Raw genomic sequence first — 19,566 nt, 5'->3', positions numbered from 1 at the left:
CTCAAGGACCCCAGCGCCTCTCCCACTAGTCTCCTCAACTTGTTGAAGTTGGCCCTCCTAAAGTCTAGGGCTACCGTCTTGCTGCAGGCCCTTGACACCCTGCGCTGGATGGTGAATTCCAGCAAGCGATGATCGCTATCACCCAGGTGGTCAAGAACCTGGAGGCCCCTTACTTGATTTAACATCAAGTAATACATAAACACGGTAAAACTAATGTTATTATATACAGCCTGACTATCCTTCAAAGTATCTCATACCAACTCCATGACCAGCTTAGACATTTTTATTACCAAACTTCGATAAATTTACAGGAGATAAGAAAACTTATTTGGAGGTTTCCGGTCCCAGTTTTGTTTGCAAAGAGAAATATAGTTTGAATGCAATGGACAAAGAACATTCCCCTTAATTATGGTCTGGATTTTATTACTAATAAGGTGGTAGAGTTTGAAGAAACTATATCTGTACACAAAAATAGTTAATGTTTTTTTATTAACACATGACAAACCTTTTGGTACTGCTTGCCAGGAGAGAGTCATACTTTTTTGTTAAACATGATACTGGGAGTGGGGAGCAAAAATATATGAGGTATAAATACAAGTTTTGGTTATCTGCCCAGGCCCCCTTGATATTTATAGTATGCTTATTTAATTTCATGTATACAATTTTTTAAGTCTGTATAGATTTTACTAGGTAGATAGGCTATATATTTTACTTGTCCAAGTTGTTTTCAAGGGTAAAGACCTATAAGATTCTATTTTTCCCCTCAACTCCAACTTTATTAATTATTGTAAGCTGTCCCAGAATATTCTGGAAAAACAAGTACTTAGGCTCATCCTCTCTAGATATCAGGACCTACATTTTGTGATGATTGATCAGCTATAAATAAGAAAAGTAGAAATTAGATATCATTACTTTATAGTTTAATTTTTTGTAAAATACAGATCACTAGAAATAGCACCAATAAAAGAATTAAAAGTAGAAACCTGTTAGATATCCAAGCAAGTCTTTAGTAGAATTTTCAAATTGTCAATTGAATCAGAATTTAATGGCCTATATTTGACAGAACAGATGATAAAGACTCTGTCAGGGAACTCCAAGCTTCTTACTTTCATTTCAGCAGCTGTAGTTTACAGAGACTTTCCCTAGATTTATACATCACATAAACTGTTTCTGCATAATTCTAACATCCCTTTACAATAATTCAGAGAGCTTTTGAAAGGGATAAAGAAATGAAGAATGAATTATCCTCTTGATAAGATTTAACAAACCAGAAAAAGTAGTTTGGATTTGATTTACTCAATGTAAAGACCTACCAATTTTGTATAAAGCAAAAAGGACAAAACTTATGCTTTTGCATTTTGTTTATGGATAGAGATAAATAAGCCAAGATAAGGGCTGGAAACCCTTTCCCTTCTTGCTTAAGAGGAAAGGACCGTATACATATAGCCGCTGGTCTGGCGCCATGAAAGATGCAAAGGGTTTCCAACTTATTAACGTTTATTTAAAAGCTTGAGAGGTTGCCAAATTGTTCAGTGGAATTCATGACAGTAGGATATCAGAGAAAAATGAATATAAGCATACTGACAGCAATTGACTAACATAATACTAACATAACTGCATCCAATAGCTGCTCCCAGGGGAAAAGAGGATTGAAAGTGGCCTCCCAAACCACTGTATTTAGCCCTTGAAATCATAGGCAACCATTTATTCAAAACAAATACATACGAACATCTACTCTAGTCCCTTGTGCACACCAGAGCCATAAAGCCTGTTAAAATCTTTACAATGTGCCACAGATAAAGATTACGGAAGATGAGACCACTGCCAATGCTTTGACAACGCAGTAGCAAGAAATCAATCAGATTAAAATATACTCCAATAATCCTAGGAAGATTATTGTCCCATGCAACACTGGAAGGGGAATGAAAACCACCAAAAGGCCCCTGAGAACCAGACATTGGGAAAAAAATTCCTTCCTGACCCCAAATCTGGTGATCATTTAGCCTTGAACATATGATCCAAACCCAGCATACAGGAAATCTAAGAGTATCAGGAAAGAACATCAGCCCACTACAACCACACTTCCACTTCTAACTATGTCCACTATTCAGTCCTATAAGGAGGGTGAGACAGAGAAATTCCGACTTTTTAAAAATGTTATTACACAAATATTAAAGCAAATAGTGAAAGTGAAAAGGTGTGTGACCCTCCCAGGGACCAAGCATGAAATACTTGTCAGTGACAAAAAAACACCATGTCACCCAAAACTGCAACCCCTTCCCCCATGCTCCTCAATCATACGGTACTATTCTTGAATTGACAGATCCCTTGAAGATGTTATAGAAGTGATCCAGGAATTGCTATTTCATATACCAGTTTTTTTGATTCTGTTAGACTGGAGATCATCTACCCTCATCCTCCATTTCTGTCACAATAAGCTTTGCTTCCAGCTCAGCTGTGGACATTTCCATTATTTTTCCTTCATTTGCATGGGTACCTTACCATTACCCTAATTTACATTTTTATCATTATTGAAGACTAAGGTATTCATCTGATACTTCAGCCATACTTAGATGAACCTTAATCTCCCCATTTTCAAAGTCTACTGGCTCTGCTTATGTTTTCATGACCCTCTTTTTGTTTATATGAAGGAAGAACCTTTTGCTCTCTATTTTCATTTTTTTGGGAAAAATAACTCAAGTCAACTAAGCCTTTGTCCAGTCTCACTTGCTTTCAACACTTTTGGAACTCTTTTTCTAAACCTTGTAGATTATCTCCTTATTCTTAATATCCTATTTAAGATAACTGTTATGCAAGTAGGATTGCATCAGGGGTTAGCAATGTTTTTTGGGCAGAGTGCCAAAAACACCTGCAACCTCAACTTCTAAGATGCTGGCATGTTAGGGGCAGATGGTTGAGAAACCGCCAGGAGCCCAATCCCTGTTGTGGCAATGCAGCCCTTGCCCCTTCTGAGCTGTCCACTACCAAGTGAGTGTGCCAAGCAAACTGCCTTTGCATGCCCCATTACTGGCTCTTATGCTGGGGGTCGTCAACTCTGATGTGCATTATTTCCTTCCCTCCAAGTTTTATTTGCATTGTTTTTATGGTCATATCTCCAAAGGTTCTCTTTGTCATCTGAAGTTCTGCTCATCTTTGTCCAGCAGGTGTTTGTAGGTGAAGCTTCATCTCTCCTTGATGCATTTCTTGCCTTTTGCCCTTCTCTGCATGAGCTCATCAAAAACCCACTTAAGGATGACATGCATCTTAGAGTTTCCACATCCTGTCATCCTCATTGTCCCTGTCATGCTTGAAAACTCTTCCATTTGATGATTGATGCCATAGTTGCCATTATTTCTTAATTAAAAAAAACAGCCATTAAATACTCAGCTCCCAACTCCCATTCAATCCCTCTCCCCTTCACCCCCATCACTGGTTGTTAGGCAAGTCTAAATCAGTACTGCTGCCTAATTAGGCTCAGTTGTGAACAAGTCCTCAAGCTCCTGAAGAGAAAAAAGCCTCTAATGTATTCAAAATATCGCCCCACAAACAGATATTATAAAACTATCAGTGCCTTCTCTTTGCTTAAGGTGTGCAGGACTGAGCCTAAACAGCTGTAATAAAAGCTAATACAGGTCAAGTCATCTTCAAAATGCAAAAGAAAGAATATATATTCTTCACACAATGTGGATAAATCAGGGACAGTACAAAAATGTTCCTAATACAATTATTGTATAATTAGCAATGACACTGCAGTTGCACCCTAAGGTCTCAATTCACTGTGTTATACACTGTACAAGATATTATATGAAAATGTTAGTTGCAACTTTATACTTGAATTACACTTTACAAATAAGTAATAGAGCTGACGTAACTGTGATGGTCCAGGATATGTGAGAAACAAGAGTTTTTTGGGCAATATCTTCCCTCAGGTCTTCTCTTCCTTCTATTTAATTTCAGGTTACAATTCTATTTGTTGAAAAGGATTGGTAGCATGACTGGAAATTAACCTGTATAAAACATTCTCATTGGTAAATTACTTGATCTGTCACTGATTTTTTTAAAGGTTTCATGGCTTTATGCTAGGTTGAACATCAGTGCTTACAAGGTTCCCCATAATATTATTTTCTTTCTTCTACTGTACACAAAGGAAGTGCTACTGAAGTAACAAAATCACATATATGGGAGAGGCAAAGATGCTAGAATAAAGGACTGGTCCTCCCCCTGTCCTCTTTTCATAAATGGAGGGTCACAAGTAGGTCCAAGGACAGCATGGCAATGGTATAACCAAAATTGGTACTGCTCCAGGGAATCCTATGCATGTATATCTAGAGGACATATATAAATGAATAAAAATAAAGGCCAGAAGGGTAATAGGGATCATTATTTAGTCTGGCCTAAAATATAACACCATCCACTGAATTTCCCTCATTAATCTGTACCTAGCAAAGCTTTTCCATGAGCTAGAATACATCTTTAAGAAAGACATGTAATTTTAATTTTAAAGGTTATTGGGTGATGGCAAGTAAATTGCCCCAATGATAATTACTTTTACCGTTAAAATTTCACTTGGTTTCTTGTCTTTGTCCAGCTTGAGGCCCTGGTCAATTATGCTGTTGTTTTCATTCTTTCACAGTTCTCCATCAGAAATGTTCTATTCTTGTAGGTAGTTACATAGATAAAAAGTTTTCTCTTACCAGTCTCTCAGATAAACTAAATGTATTGAGCTTCTTTAGTATCTGAATGTAAGGCAAATTTTTAAAATACTGAATTATTCCTGTAGTTCTCTTCTGAACCTTTTCTAAATTTGTTGGTAGATTTTTAAAGAGTGTCGATAACAGAACGAGATATTGCATTCCAGTAGCAGTATCTGTAACAGAGTAAATAGTCTCTTTTAAGGACAGTGGTAGGGTCTGGAGCCAGTTAACCATGTTCCCCTTTAATAACAGATGTTCAGGAATATCAAGCAAACCAAACTAAGAATGGGGGCCAGTGCAAGTCAAGCAACTACATGTCCAGTAGAGACCTACTCTGAGTGTAAAAACAGAAGCTTGGGCAACATCTACATGAGACAGTGACTGGGCAGTTATTATTCTGCAGCCATTGTATACATAAGTACTAAATGACTGCACAGTAACCAGAGTTACTGTGCAATAGCATTGCCAAACATTTTTTAGGTGACGCTGACTGCACATAAGATGTGCTCTAGGACTGCATCCTGCTAGAGTCTCTTAAATACTGCATACAGTGTTTATATCTACCCTTCTTTCTTCTAGTCATTATTTCCTAAATCCAATCATATGACCTAATACTAATAATCTTACTTTGTGAATTAAGGAGGTGTGATTATAATTCAGGAGAAATTTATGTGGTATTATAGAATCGTAAAATCCAAGGGGACCTCAAGAGATTTCTAGTCCATCCCCTTCACAAATGCACATTTTGCTATTTGTAAGTCAGCCCAAAGTTTTAACTATCCAGGCTCCTCCTGAGCACCTCAAATAAGGTGCCTTTATAACTTCCCTAGGAAGTTCAATCCATTGTTCTACCAGTTCTTCTAGTTTAGAAAGCTTTTCCTGATATGTGACCTAAATCTACTTTCCTGCAGTTTGAACATACCATCATACAATCTACAAGAGAAAACAACGTTTCTCTATTTCTTTTTATGGTAACCTTTCAAATATTTGAAAACACCTATCATGTCACCCCCTAAATGTCCTTATCTCCAAACTAAATACACCCAGTTCTCACAACCCTTCCTCACATCGCTGGCTTTCCCAGAGACGTAACTATCAAGTTTGGTGCCCCAGGCAAAACATTTTGGGTGGGGAAGTATCAGAAAGCAAAAGGAAGGGAAGGAGCAGCTTACCTGTCCCAAGCACTCAGACCTGTTGAGTCTCTGCATCCCGCTCACATAGCCAAGCAACATAGGATGGCTCCTGATGCGTCTCAATACCTGGTTCCTATGGCTGGGTGGTGCAGGGCTGATCCAGTTCAGCTCCTACAGCCTGGAGATGCAAAACTGCTCCTGAGGCCCAATACCAGGGGAGGATTGTATCATTCCAGCACCCTCTAAATCAGCACCCAGGACTGGTCCTTGTCTTGTTGCTACCTCATTATGCTACTAGTCTTCCCAATCTTTTTGTCATCTTTGTTGCTCATCTCTAAAGCCTCTACAATTTCTCTATATCCTTCTTGAAATGTAATGCCCAAAATGGAGCACAGCAGAAACCTTACATAAAACAAACTAATAAATAAAACATACTGCTAATTAAACAGCTTCTGTTTCTTTTTTACATCTTCCACAGATATTTTTTACAAGTGGAAAACATACTAGATATATTTATTACTTGTGATATGTACTAACACAAGTTTATGAATAAACAAAAAATTCAGGAGTAAAAAATTTGCATACAAACCCTTGTATACACAAAACCGTGGTCAACAATATATGCTGTATTCAAAAAATTCTAATGATTTCATCTATAAAGATGTGTGCGATACAGTCTGCACAAATGAAGCTACACAAAATGCAAGACTGATCTTGCTAATTGATACACTGTTAAGTAATTACTATTGAAATCAAGGGGGTTGCAGTGTCATTTACAAATAAATCTGGCTGAGGACCTATCATAACAAAAGCTAGCTAGGTTTAAATCCTGATCTTTTCCCATCTTTACAACTTCTAGACCAGTGATTTTTAACCTTTTTAGACTCAAGGCGCCCCTCTGAAAATCCCAGCTCAATTTTCACTCTTTTTTTTGACTACACAAAAATACTAGAACAATTCTTCTGTTGCAAAGACCTCAAAAGGACTACAATAGGTCAGAATGTTTTTAACACTACAGACTACTATTTGAAAACTCAGTTTATCTTATGACTCACGTTTGCACACTTAAGTGTTAGGTGTGACAACCTCCTCCCCCCAACAGCACGTTGGCTAACCTTCACTATTCTAGACAAAAGTCTATTACCATATTGCCTTATCAACATGCAGTTTCAATTTCCCATTGTAGACCACAAGCTTTGACTTTACGGGTAGGGACAGATATTCAAAAAGCCTGAACTTGAATTGATTCAGTCTTTGCAGATTAGTCTAACCTGGCTAGACTGAATCAATTTGTAACTGCACAGACATCCCAGAAATGCAGCCACATGATTGCAGAGGCTCAGGTTAGAAGCTGGGGGGTGCTAGAGTAGCCCTCCCTTCCCTTCCACAGTTTTGAGCTGAGAGGGGGCATGGCCAGGCCCCAGCAGGATGTTCTGATTAGGGAGTTCCTCCCCTGCTCCTGACCAGCCTAGCAGGGAATTGATAATACAGTGTTTATCACCCCACTAAGAAAACATCAAAGGGATATTACCAGCTACCTGTTGATTCTGCCTTTGTCCTGTCTGCCACAGCATGGACTGTAGCCAGCACGTGGTCTGCTAGCTAATGCTGAGAGGTGTCTGTGGAAGGCAGAAGGGACAGGGAGGGGAGGACTGAAGCAGGGGGAAGCCAGAAAGACGCCTGCAGTTTCTGCTGAGTTCCAGCCAGGGAGCAAAGGGGAAGGGCCAGCCCAGAGAGCATGCTGGGGGTGTCTGGTTTAACTTAAACCAGCAAAGGGTCTGGGACAGATATTGTATTAACTAGTTTAACCCAAATCAGTTAAGTCTGTTGCTACATTCAACCAGGTGTATCTCAACCAGGTGTATCTCAAACCAGTTTCAGCCATTTTCAACTTGGTTTATGTATACTGAACATCTGTTCTGTTACAGGTTGGATATGTGTTGATCGTGGAATACTTACAAAGTGCAAAGTGAATCAATTCAAGTTCAGGCTTTTTAAATGTCTGTCCCTACCCGTAAAGTCAAACCTTAAACCCATAAAGTCAAACCTTAAACCAACTATTTATTTAAAGAAATGTAGAAGGGAGAGTGTTTCATTACACATTTTTAATAATCATTTGACAGTGAGTGCACACCTTTCCAAAGGAAAAACAGCCAGTTGGTGAGAGTGAAGGGCCCCTCCAGATGCACTACATCAGTCAGAACTTAGCATAGGCACTAGCTCCACTCAATGTAGATCCTAAATCTTTGTTCAAATAATTAACCCTAAACTACATAGGTTGGCACAGTTACTAATTGAAACCTCATGTAGATTTTGACAGAAGAATATGTGAAGAAGACAGCAATGCTCCACACTTTAGGAAATAGCTAGAGCCCTATACTTTTTTCTCTTAGGCAGTTAAGCTTTGGTGTGATTAAGGAGCTACTTTGTTTAATCACTTGTCTCTTAACTACTTCAAACAAAACAGATCAAAGACACATGATCCAAGAGAAGACGACTTGCTGAAATGATTTTTAATGACTTTATGCAATGTTGCAGGTTCCATATTCAGAAGTTCATGGACTAGTTCCAAACAGATTGGCAGGATGTAGCGGAAGAGATCTGTCTCCAGTATACTTTAACAAAATTACTGCTGTTTATGATTTTCCAAGTTCCTGGAGGGACATGTTTCCTTAATAATAAATACCTAGTTCAGAACCATAAAGTTCTCAGAAGACTCATGATCTAAATGTGTTGCAATTTGTACATTTGCCTGCCTTGTAAGAGCTGAAAAACTGATTTTATTAACAGGATGGAACATAAAATTATTTATTTGTAGAATTCTGGCATAATACTTTGATATAAGAATAGAAAACTATTTATTCACCAAAAGCTAAAACTTGCAGTGTTTACTTAGGCAAAATTCAACTTTATTTCATTGTGAGTTTTACCTGTGTAAGATCTGTAGTCCACATTGACTTCAACAAAATGCAGAAGAGGGATACAACAAAAGAACTTTTAAGACACTTAGTCAAACAAATAAAACATTTATTTTGTTAAATTACCACTTAACAACAGTCACTTAAATTTCTCCGTTGAAATCTCACTTAGAATATGGAGCAAAGTACATTTCTTGTTGTTATTCAAGATTGTGAGTCTTGGAGAAAGGTCTCTCATATGTTTATGAAAGCACAGCATAATGTGGTCTTTATTATTGATCAGGTACATTTGCATTAAATTAGTGTTACCAAAAAACATTATTGAATGTACAGTCCCAAGAGAACCAATGCCTGGAATCTGAGATGACATAAGAATCTTGTGTCTTTCATATTAAACAAGTTCCTAAACAAAAGTAGTGTATTTACTTGAATAGAAAATTACCCAAATTACTTAACAAACCCCCAATAATTAGATTCTATATATGGAAAATGTATACATTTGATATAATTGTCCAGGTATCAAATCTAATTATTGGAGGTTTGTCTTGAATTTGCTTCCTTCCCACTGCTACAGCAGGGAAAATAAATCTGGGGTGTTAGGTAATCCCTCTCACCTGCTCAGCCCTGCATCTTCTTCCCCCTTCCCTCCCTCCTTACTATTAGACCCTGCTCTCCTTAAGCATACAGAAGTGAAGAGCAAATTTGAAAAAAGTTATTTGTAATAAATATAGTTGATAATTTGTATATAGTACTCATAAACTTGATTCTTCCAGAATTGATTAATTTTACATTTTTGAAACTGTTGCAAGTTTTTGCACAGGTAGTCCATAAACACACTTTTAAGTAATCTTTTAGTACCAACTTATATGCGAGGGCTGTTCAAAAAGTATCAGGACTGAAGAGTAGGAATGGCCACCCAGGTGCTGGTTGCCAGGGCAACCAGGAGGAGCTAGGAGCCCACACCTGTTGAGTCAGCTGACCAGAAGGGGCAGGCCTGGCTCCTACGTAACTCCCAGGCTGAGGCCAGTCGTGGGGAGCACCCTGCCTGCGACCAAAGGAGAAGGAGCTCTGCCCTGAGTGACGAAAGGGAAAAGCCTGAATGTGGGTACAGTTGGTGATACAGGTGAGAGAGGGAGCATCTGTGGTGTGGCTCAGAGGTTGTTTTAGCCGTGAGGCCTGAATTTAAGTTATAACACAGAGGCTTGTGTTTCTTTGTGCTGTTATACCGGAGGACCGGGTGAGGCTATAAGGGGACAGAGGAGGCCTCATAGGGGAACCACAACAGTGTGGGAGCCCCAGTCCTGAGAGTGGGCAGCCAGAAGGCCCAAGGGGCAGCGGACAGCCAGAAGGCCCCAGAGAGAGAGCGGGCAAGAGAGATAGACTAACGTCTGGTCCATCAGCGAGGCTTGGGGCGTGGTACGGGGTGGTTGGAGCCACGCATAGCCCATGAGGCGGGGGGTGTACCTGAACACCCGTACCGAACACTGGTCCGGCATACTGCAGGAACCGTAGCCAAGAGGACGAAGGGCAGCCTCCCTATGATTTAAACAATCAAAGACGTGGCGGGTGAGATTCTGAGGATGCTTGGAGCATGCTTGGCACGGTACAGAGACGGGACCTAGGGGCAGCACGGCAACCCTAGGACTCCATCCTGCTACACTGATGATGTAAGAAACAAAATATTTTATTTACACGGGTTTCGGCTTAGTCTCCTTCAAAGTGTGCTCCTTCTGCAGCAATACACTTCTCCCAATGTTTCTGCCATTGTTGGAAGCATCTCTGATAAGAAATTTGTGGAATCACTAAAAGCTGCTCAGTCGCATTTTGTTTCATGGTTTCCACATCACAAATCTTCTTCCTTTCAAGGTTTTCTTTAGTTGAGGATCACATGGGGCCATATCAGGTGAATATGGAGGCAGCGGCACTTGTGGGATATGGTGAGACTTAATTCTCTTCCCTCAACTAAAAAGCTGCTGTTTTACCTGATGGAGGACAGAGCTAAACTAATCATATGCAACAGGATGAGAGGAGGGCTGGCAGAGAGATTCTGGATGATCTGTTTGAAGCCCTTTTTGGTGATGTTTGCCAGTCACTTAAGGCTGTTGAAGAAACACAAATCACTGGAAATGGGAAGAAAGTGCAGTTCAACTGTCTGAGTGAACAGGAAGTTGAAATGTATGTGTGGCGGCAAGAAGTCCCCACAGGCACCAAGGGGGCTGGAGGCAGACCCGGGCATTCCCAGGGATGACAAGTATGCCCCAAATACCCCGGTAAACTTACTGGCGGGAGTGGGGCTGGAGCCAGAGCTGCAGCCAGAGCTGGAGCCGGAGCTTCATGAACCGGCGCTCCGCCAGCTCTTCAAATGTTTGCTTCCTAGGTGGGGTGGTGGCCGACTAATTGTGGCAGCTCATGCTGCTGCCGCAGGAAATTTAAAAACCCCACCAGAAGCTGGCAGGGGAGAGGAGGGAGAGAGTCAGCAGGGAGCACACTGGGCAGGCGATGGCTCCAGAGGCTGGCAGGGGCAGCACTGTAGGTGCTGCGCCCACATCTAAGGCAGGGGGAGCAGCGTCCTGCACCAGGCTAGGGGACGGTCCATCCCCAGCCAACTGAATTTCAAAGTTTATCAGAGCATCCCTCTCCCTGGGAGGGAGAAGGACGCCAGATGACGGGAGCCCAGGCCTCTGGCATCAGGGTCTGAGGCTCCAGATGCCTTAATATCCAGGCAACTGGCCAGTGCCGAAGCTGATGCTTGACCCCTTAGTGAAGGGGCTTACAGGGAACAGCGGAACGAAAGCAACACCCAAGCAGTTGGTGAATGGATGGGGTATAGGGGAGGCAGAGCCCCAAGGAACACCACAGCACTCCTGTGAGTACCCTGTCTTTGGGTCAACAGGGGAAGAGAAACACCAGTGAACCCCCTCCTTCTCTTCAGGTTACAACAAGTCATGGCAGGAAAGTTGGGGGACCCTGACCAAAGGGGCAGTGGAGTACTCACAGCATCTGCTAGAGACACCACAGTATACAATGTAGTAGCTTGCCATGACTTGTAAAAGAGTAGGTGCTGAGCAGGACTGCAATCAATGGGCACTACTGTATATCTTACTTAGATGGGTTGCACTAACCTATCCTTGTGAATGGATCTGTGTCATCCTGGTGAGAAGTAGGCAGTGATGTCCTGCAGGGGTCAGTGCTTGGTCCAGTACTTTGTAACATCTTCATTAACAATTTGGATGTGGGAGTGAAGAGCTTACTGACCAAGTTCATGGACGACACCAAGTTATAGGGAAGCATGGTCACACTTGAAGATACAGATATAGGCAGACCTAGAGAGGCTAAGTTGGATGGATTGGAATCTGATGAAGTTCAACATTGAAAAAAGTAAAGTGCTCCACCTCAGGACGAGCAATCCCTAAGACACCTACAGGCTTGGCAGCACCGAACTGACTAGCACCATGAATGAAAGGTACCTAGGGGTAATAATAGACCACAGTATGAATATGAACTGGCAAAGCAATGCTGTAGCCAGTAGGGCAATTAATCTTCTGGCATGCATCAATCAATGCACCTCCAGCAAAACCAAGGAGGTGATTCTTCCACTCTACTCAGCACTAGTGAGACTGCAGCTGGAGTACTGCATCCAGTTCTGGGCATTACACTTTAACAAGGATGTGGCCAAGCTTGAGTCCAAAGAAGAGCCACCTGTAATGATCAGAGTCTTACATGGCAAGCTATACAAGGAAAGGCTGAGGAATCTGGGACTCTTCAGTCTGAAGAAAAGAAGGCTGAGAGGGGACCTAGTAGCACGTTACCGCTACACTACGGGAGTACATAAAGGGCTTGGTGAGCAACTGTTCACCAGGGAACCTGAGGAGAAAACTAGGAGTAATGGCCACAAACTCCTGGATGATCAATTCAGTCTCAACATTAGGAAAAACTTCTTCACAGTCAGGGTGTCCAGACTGTGGAATAAGCTCCCTCCAGAGGTGATGCAATCACCTACCCTGGAAATTTTCAAAGAGGAAACTAGACAGTCATTTGGCTGGGTTCACCTGATCCCCAGTTATCTTTCCTGCTTGGTGCAGAGGGCTGGCCCCAAAGATCTTCCAAGGTCCTTTCCAGCCTTACAATCTATCAATCTATGAATCAATCTATAAAAAACTGATAAAAAGCTTGGAGGGAAAAGGCTGTTTAAAAATGGTGTGGAATTTGCAGTCTCCAGAATACCCATTTTTCTTGGAACCCAGAAGTAAGGATCCAGGCACCCTTCTACTGGGCCACCCCTAGGAAAAGTCTTTTTTTAAAGAAGTAGCCTGAGACAGAGACCTTGACCAGGCTTCTGGAGCATCCAGATCCCCAGGAAGGGTGAAGCAAGGGTTAATGTAGTCCCACCCCCGAACAACTGATCACCCCCAAATCAGTCTATGATGTACCAAGCCCCGGTCAATTGCCAGGAACTGGGGTAAACTGATGAGTGGCCTGGGGAAAAGTGCTGTTTAAAGCCACAAAATCCCTGACAGCCCCACAGCACACAGCTTCCAGGAACTCTGAAGCAGAGATTTAGGCCCCTCCCACACCTTTAGACCTGGGCACCCCCAGTCAGGGTACTACAACACAGATTTTGGTTAAAATGCAGGAAGAGTCTTCACTGAACTCAACGTTAGCAAGAAGAGGAAGCAGAAAATTGCAGTTGCAAGCAACTGCTATTCCTTGGTAGCTAGTTAATCAGGGTCTTCCTTCCCTGCTCTAGGAACATTGAGGAAACTGGGGCACTTCTCTCTGGGAAGCCTACTGGGCTGGACGTTTACTACCACCCTGTGGTGGCAGTCTGACAGAATGCAATGTTTAAAAGATGACTGCTTCACTTAAACCCTTTGGCAGTGTATGTGAGGACACCTCTAAAGCAGGATAGTTGTAAACCAGTTCCCACTTAGGGACATGCTTGGAATGGTTCAAATGTAATGCTCACCCTCATTCTTAGGGTAAGGATACAGGAATATTTGGAGTCCTTTGAAAAAGGAAATATTTCACAGGGGCAGCAGCTGATATGTTCTAATTCAGGAGAGTTAAACTCATCCAGCCCCACAGCCAGATGAGGGTTCTCTGAACTAGTCTATGAGCTGGATCCAGCTATGCCAGAATCAGTGAGCAGGGCTAGTCTGCTGGAGCACTGTCTGCATTGCACTTCCCATGTTGGCTGCCTGTGCCACAGGCAGGGCATGCTGGCCCCAGCATTCCCTCTTAGCTATACAGTATGCGTGGCCGAGCAGGAACACCTGGTAGCATAGCATGAGCGTGCCCGCACAGCCGTACATGCTGCACAGCTTAGAGGGAATGCTGGCTGGTCCCCATTCTGGGGCTTAAGCTGAAAGTGGCACATGTAACCTGAATAACCAGCTCCACAAGCACCACCTACAGGCCAGAGGACTGGCACAGTGCACATACTGCTTGCAGTATCCCACTGGACTGGCCCTCAGTGCTGGCTACACAGCTGATCAGTATCGGGCACAAGACTGTCTGTGTGTGCCAGAGCCAGCGCGCAGGGCTGTCCAACAGTGCACTGTGTGCAGCATGCACCCTGTGTCAGAACCCTGTGTAGCAGGCAGCATCTGCAGTGCAAGATCCATCCTGCACACTGCAGGCACCACAAACCCTGGAGCAGGGCTGGCAATTGATGCATGTAGCACACAGGCTGGGCATTGTGGGTACTGGTCATGCACAGGGCATTTGTTGCACTCAGAGCTCTGCTGGACATCCTTGTGCCCCAGAGCCGGTGCTCAGGGCTGGTCTGGTATGGGAACAGCATGTAGCTCATGCCCTGGATAGACACCATGTCCAGTCCATGCACCGGACTGGATCCACAGGCTGCACCTATCCAAAACCCACAGACTGGATCACGTAGCTCCACAGGCCAGATTCAGCATGTGGGCCATACCTTTGACATCCCTGTTCTAATTTTTATTCATAAACAAGTTGAGAATGATTCAAATGCAACAAACCTACTCCAACTATAACCCTGGATGAAAGAGTATTAAAGTTGGAGAGGCTTTTGCTGTATTTCATAGAGATGTAGGACTAGAAGGAACCTCTAGAGATCATCTGATCCAACTCCATTTCTGAGGTAGAAACATCCTGATCCAACCCATCCCATACAACCATAATCTAAACTCTATACAAGATGACCCTGAACCTTGACACAACAGAGACCCAATACCCTAACCTGCCACAGGTAAAACAGGGGAACCATGGCAGCCAATGTCCTGCTTCTATAAAATGTTGTCAATATATGCTCAACAGTACCCAGGTAGAAAGCCGTCCTCCCGCTACAGAGGAAAGCAAACCCCCCTACAGTCCATATCAATTTGACCATAAGATAAAATCCCTTCCTGATCCATAATATGGTGATTGGCCTGACCCTGAACAGAGGAGCAAGAACCTCTAGCCAGGAACCTCTGTCTTACCTCCTCGCAGAAGAATCAACACACCCCAGTTGAAGTCCCCAGCCTTAACTACAGCCAACACTCAATGCTTCTGGAAGGCTTAAAAGCACCCGGTTACATATAACAGGGGAAAAAAATGGCTGGGGAGAGGTGGGGAGGTTAGAGCAACCAGCAAAATCCAGAAACACAGGAATTACCCATGGCAGAAAATAAGCATAGCTATGCCTAGATCATCTGTGACCACAGGGGCTGTCCAACTTCTTGAATACCTCCAGAGATGGAGAGTTGGCAACTTCCCTAGGCAATCTATTCCACTGCCTCAATAGTCTAACAGTAAAGAAGTTTTTCTGAATATCCAATCTAAATTTGCTTTGCTGCAACTTCAAGACACTGGTCTTCCTCTCTGAAGCATGAGAGAAAAGGAGCTTTCCCTCTTCTTTATGGCAGCCCTTCAAACATTGCAAGATTGCTATCATATCCACTCTTAAGGGCCTTTTTCGCTGAACATGCCTAGGTCCTTCAGCCCCTCTTCAAATGACCTGCCTTCCAAGCCCTTGATCCTCTTTGTTGCCTGCTTCTGGACTCGCTATCTTTGTGTTCTTTTTAAAATGTGGAGCCCAGAACTGCACACACTACTCTAGATGAGGCCTAATTAGTGCCGAATAGAGAGACACTATCTCTTCCTGTGTCTTGCATCTAATACTTCTATTGATGAAGCCCAACTCCATTTGAAACCTTCTGCCATTCTGACATGGACTCATCAATAATTCTTTGCTTACAGCTACTGAGCCAGTTATCTATCCACCTTGTTGTTTTGTCCAGTGCATATTTCTCCAATTTGTTTATGAGAAGGTTGTACAGTACCTTGTCAAAGCCTGGCTGAAGTCCAGATCCACACCATTCCATTCATCTACCCAAGTAGTTAGTTTGTCAAAGGAGGATAAAGCCATGCTGGCTGCTTGTGATCAACCTTTCCTCCTCCAGATGCTAGCAAATAGCTTCCTTAGGATATGCTCCAGAAACTTCCCAGGTATTGAGATGCAGCTAACCAGTCTCTAGTTCCCTGGGTTATACTGTCCTTGCCTTTTTTAAAGAGAGACACTACATTGGCCCTTTTCCAGTCTTCTGGTACCTGGCCCATCTCCCATGACATCATGAAGATCATTGCCAAGGACTCCAAGATCTCCTCTGCCAGTTCCTTCAGGACCCTAAGATGAAGCTCATCCAAGATCTGATGACTTGATTTCATTCAGACCCAACAAAAGGTCTCTGACCATTTCTTATCTCTTCCTCAGCTTGCCCCCTTCCTTATCCAGATCAACCCTATTAGGCAACTAGAAGCTTAATTTTTTTTGTAAAGACTAAAGCAAAGTAACTGTTGAACAGCTTGTAATAGCAGATGCAAAGAATGTATCTTCTATTACAAGTTCCCCCTGGCTTCTTAACAGAGGACCCACAGCTTCCTTGGTTGTTCTTTTCTGGCCAGCACACTTGTAGAACCTCTTCTTGTTGAACTTAATCTCCTTTGCAAGGTGTAGCTCATTATTTATCTTCGCCTTCTTCACTTTGTCCCTATAGGTTCTTGCTATTTCCTGGTACATGTCCTTGGTGACATGCCCATTCTTCCACTGTCTACATGCTTTTCTTTTGCATTTCAGGTATTTTAGAAGCTCCTTGTGCAGCCACATTGGTTTCTTGCCATTCCTTTTGTGCTTCCATCATGTCAGGACAGTTTCTTGTTGGGCTTCCAATACTGCGTCCCTTAGAAGCTCCCAGCTCTCCTGGGTACCTTTATCCTTCACTCTATCCTTTCATGACACCATGCCTAGTAGCTTCTTGAGTCAGATAAGATCTGCTTTTTTTAAATCTAGCAATCCTTGCCAGCACCCAAGTCTGCTCGGCACACCCTGCACTGAGTACTGGAAAAACTGATGCTGCCACTGGCCCCAGCCAGCAGTGGCAGCGGCAGCATGCCATCATCCGTATGCTCCGTGTGCTGTCTGAGAGCTGGAGCCACTGGGGCTGAGTGATGCCAGGCTCTGACTGACTGCTGGAACCACCCAGCTCCCAGACAGCGTGTAGCACCCTGCCGAGCCATGCTGCACCTGCACAATGTGACAGCTGCTAAATGGGTACCAGGCAGGGAGGCAATTCCCACTGTCCCATGCTACATGGAGAGGCTCTGCTACGAGTGCTCAGAGGCCCCAGTCACCGCTGCTGCATCTGGTGAGTGCAGGGCTTTAAAAAAAAAGCCCCACACTCACTGGCTGCAGCAGTGGCAATTGGGATCTCTGGGCACTCGTGGCACAGCCCCCCTGTGCAGCACCCACGCGGCAGCTGTTACATCACGTAGGTGCAGCGTGGCTCGGCAGGGGACCGCACACTGCCTGGGAGCTGCTGTTCCCACAGTGGCCCCAGTTCCTGGATAGTGCACACAGCATGTGGATGACAGCATGCTGCCACTGCCAACTGAGGCCAGTGGCAGCACCAGTCTTCTCAGCACTCGGCACAGGGTGTGCCGAGCAGATTCAGGTGCTAGCAGTGGCCCCAGCCCTGCACACATATCTGGAGGTCTCGTGCCCCCAGGAGGGCTGTGGGGCTATTCCAGACTCTTCCCAGGAGACACGGGCCCCCAGATCTGCGCAAAGGATGACAGCATGCTGCCGCTGCTGGCTCGGGCCAGCATCAGCACCCAAGTCTGCTCGGTGCACCCCATGCTGGGAGGGCATGGGCCCCCAGATCTGCATACAGGATGATAGCAGACTGCCATCCCTCCCCCAGAGCACTGGGATCAGAAGGGAATGCAGGGACAGATGGCAGACACTGGCCAGCTACCAATGTCAATATCAGAGCAGTCCTTCTGTCCCTCTTCCTCCTCCCTGTTCTTAGTTTCTGTTTCCCTGCAAGCCTAGCTCTGAAACTCCAAAATTTTCTCAACTTTTCCAAATCATTTCAGATGGTTTCGTTTTGTTTCGGAGCCTTCCATTTCAATTCGGATTCAGTGTTTCGGGCACCGAAACACCTCTGTAATGAACCACTGCTGAAATTTCGCACAGCCCTAATAGTCACCCTACTCATAATAATCTCAGATCTGGTCAGTGTAATTCGGGGTAGTGTCACTGGTACTTACAAGGACAAGCAAGAAGGAGAAGTGGTCCAAAGGACAGATGAATGAATAGCTCTCAGCTTGTTCACATATAACAATTAGAAAGTAAACTGCCCTTTTGAAACATACCCTGTTTGAAAGATTTGCAAGCTTTCTGGTGTCCACACCCTCAGTTTGCCTTCATGTATATTTCTCAAATAAAGGGCCTGACACTGAAGTTATACAAGTCTCATTTAAAGAAAAAATTCACAGATTGAATATGCTTACAAATGTAACAAATTCCTTGGGTAGTTCTGATTGGCTTCTCAAGAGCTGCTTCAATTTGTAATACAGCTCATACTGAAAAATAAAGAAGTAATAAAAACAGTATTTTAACATCAACTTGTAGCAAATAGAGGATATACACTTCCTCTCTCTTCAAGACAGACTGAGACTGTTTTATTGTGGTTGTGTTTCTACTGCATTTTGTTTTAATTTGTAATGGTGAAAAGAACTCTATTTAAAGTTTGTGGGTGTAAAACATCTTTTTTTTTGTTTTCTTGTTCATTGTTCAAGTGAACACAGAGACAATAGTGCTTGATATAGGGAAATGATGTTCTTAACAATGTCTGTCATTACTCATAACTTTGCTGAAGAAAACAGTGTATATTCACTCAGAAAGTATTTTTTTCAAGTAGCACTCTTCAAAAATAGAGGTCTAGCATGAGGGACTGAGGCAGCAAAGCAACACTGAAGGTGACCCTCTGCTGCCATTCTCAATCTTGCTGAAGAAAGAGAGTGCAAGAGCAACAGTGGATGCAGAAAGGCCAGTTTCCTTGTATAATTTACAGTAATCTCTTGTAGCTGCCCAACAGGATACAATCCTAGTACAGACTTCTGCTTTATTGCATGGTGTGGTCCCATCCCTGGCACGCTGCTCATGCCCCCTTCAACATCACCCTATGCCAAAATCTGTGATGGGCTTCTCAAAAGGCATTATTTTTGTTGCCTCCAGTTATCTCCATGGTCAGGTACAAAATAAAGGGCCCTTTCATGCCATTATTATTCTTTTGCCAGCAGTGTGGGGATGCAGTCAGGAAGGCCAACCATACCTTGTCATGCATCCACAGATGCATCTTGAGCAGGTCCAAGGAGGTGATACTCCCCCTCTATGTGACACTGGTCAGGCCACAGTTAGAGTTCTTTGTCCAGTTCTGGGAGCCGCACTTCAAGAGGGATGTGGACAACATGGAGAGGGTCCAGAGGAGGGCCACTCGCATGATCAGGGGGCAGCAGGGC

At 43.4% G+C, this 19,566-nt stretch overlaps 1 protein-coding gene across 3 annotated transcripts in view; it reads right to left on the bottom strand.

Annotated features, from left to right (window-relative positions):
- Positions 1-19,566, bottom strand: part of KIF6 (kinesin family member 6) — a 415,530-nt gene that overhangs the window by 363,200 nt on the left and 32,764 nt on the right. The window lies entirely within an intron of this gene.

This window comes from Crocodylus porosus, unplaced genomic scaffold, assembly GCF_001723895.1.
Source record: "Crocodylus porosus isolate Cpor-Errol unplaced genomic scaffold, CroPor_comp1, whole genome shotgun sequence".
NCBI lineage: Eukaryota > Metazoa > Chordata > Crocodylia > Crocodylidae > Crocodylus > Crocodylus porosus.
The sequence above is the reverse complement of the archived record's forward strand: the minus strand, read 5'-3'. Positions and strand labels throughout refer to the sequence as shown.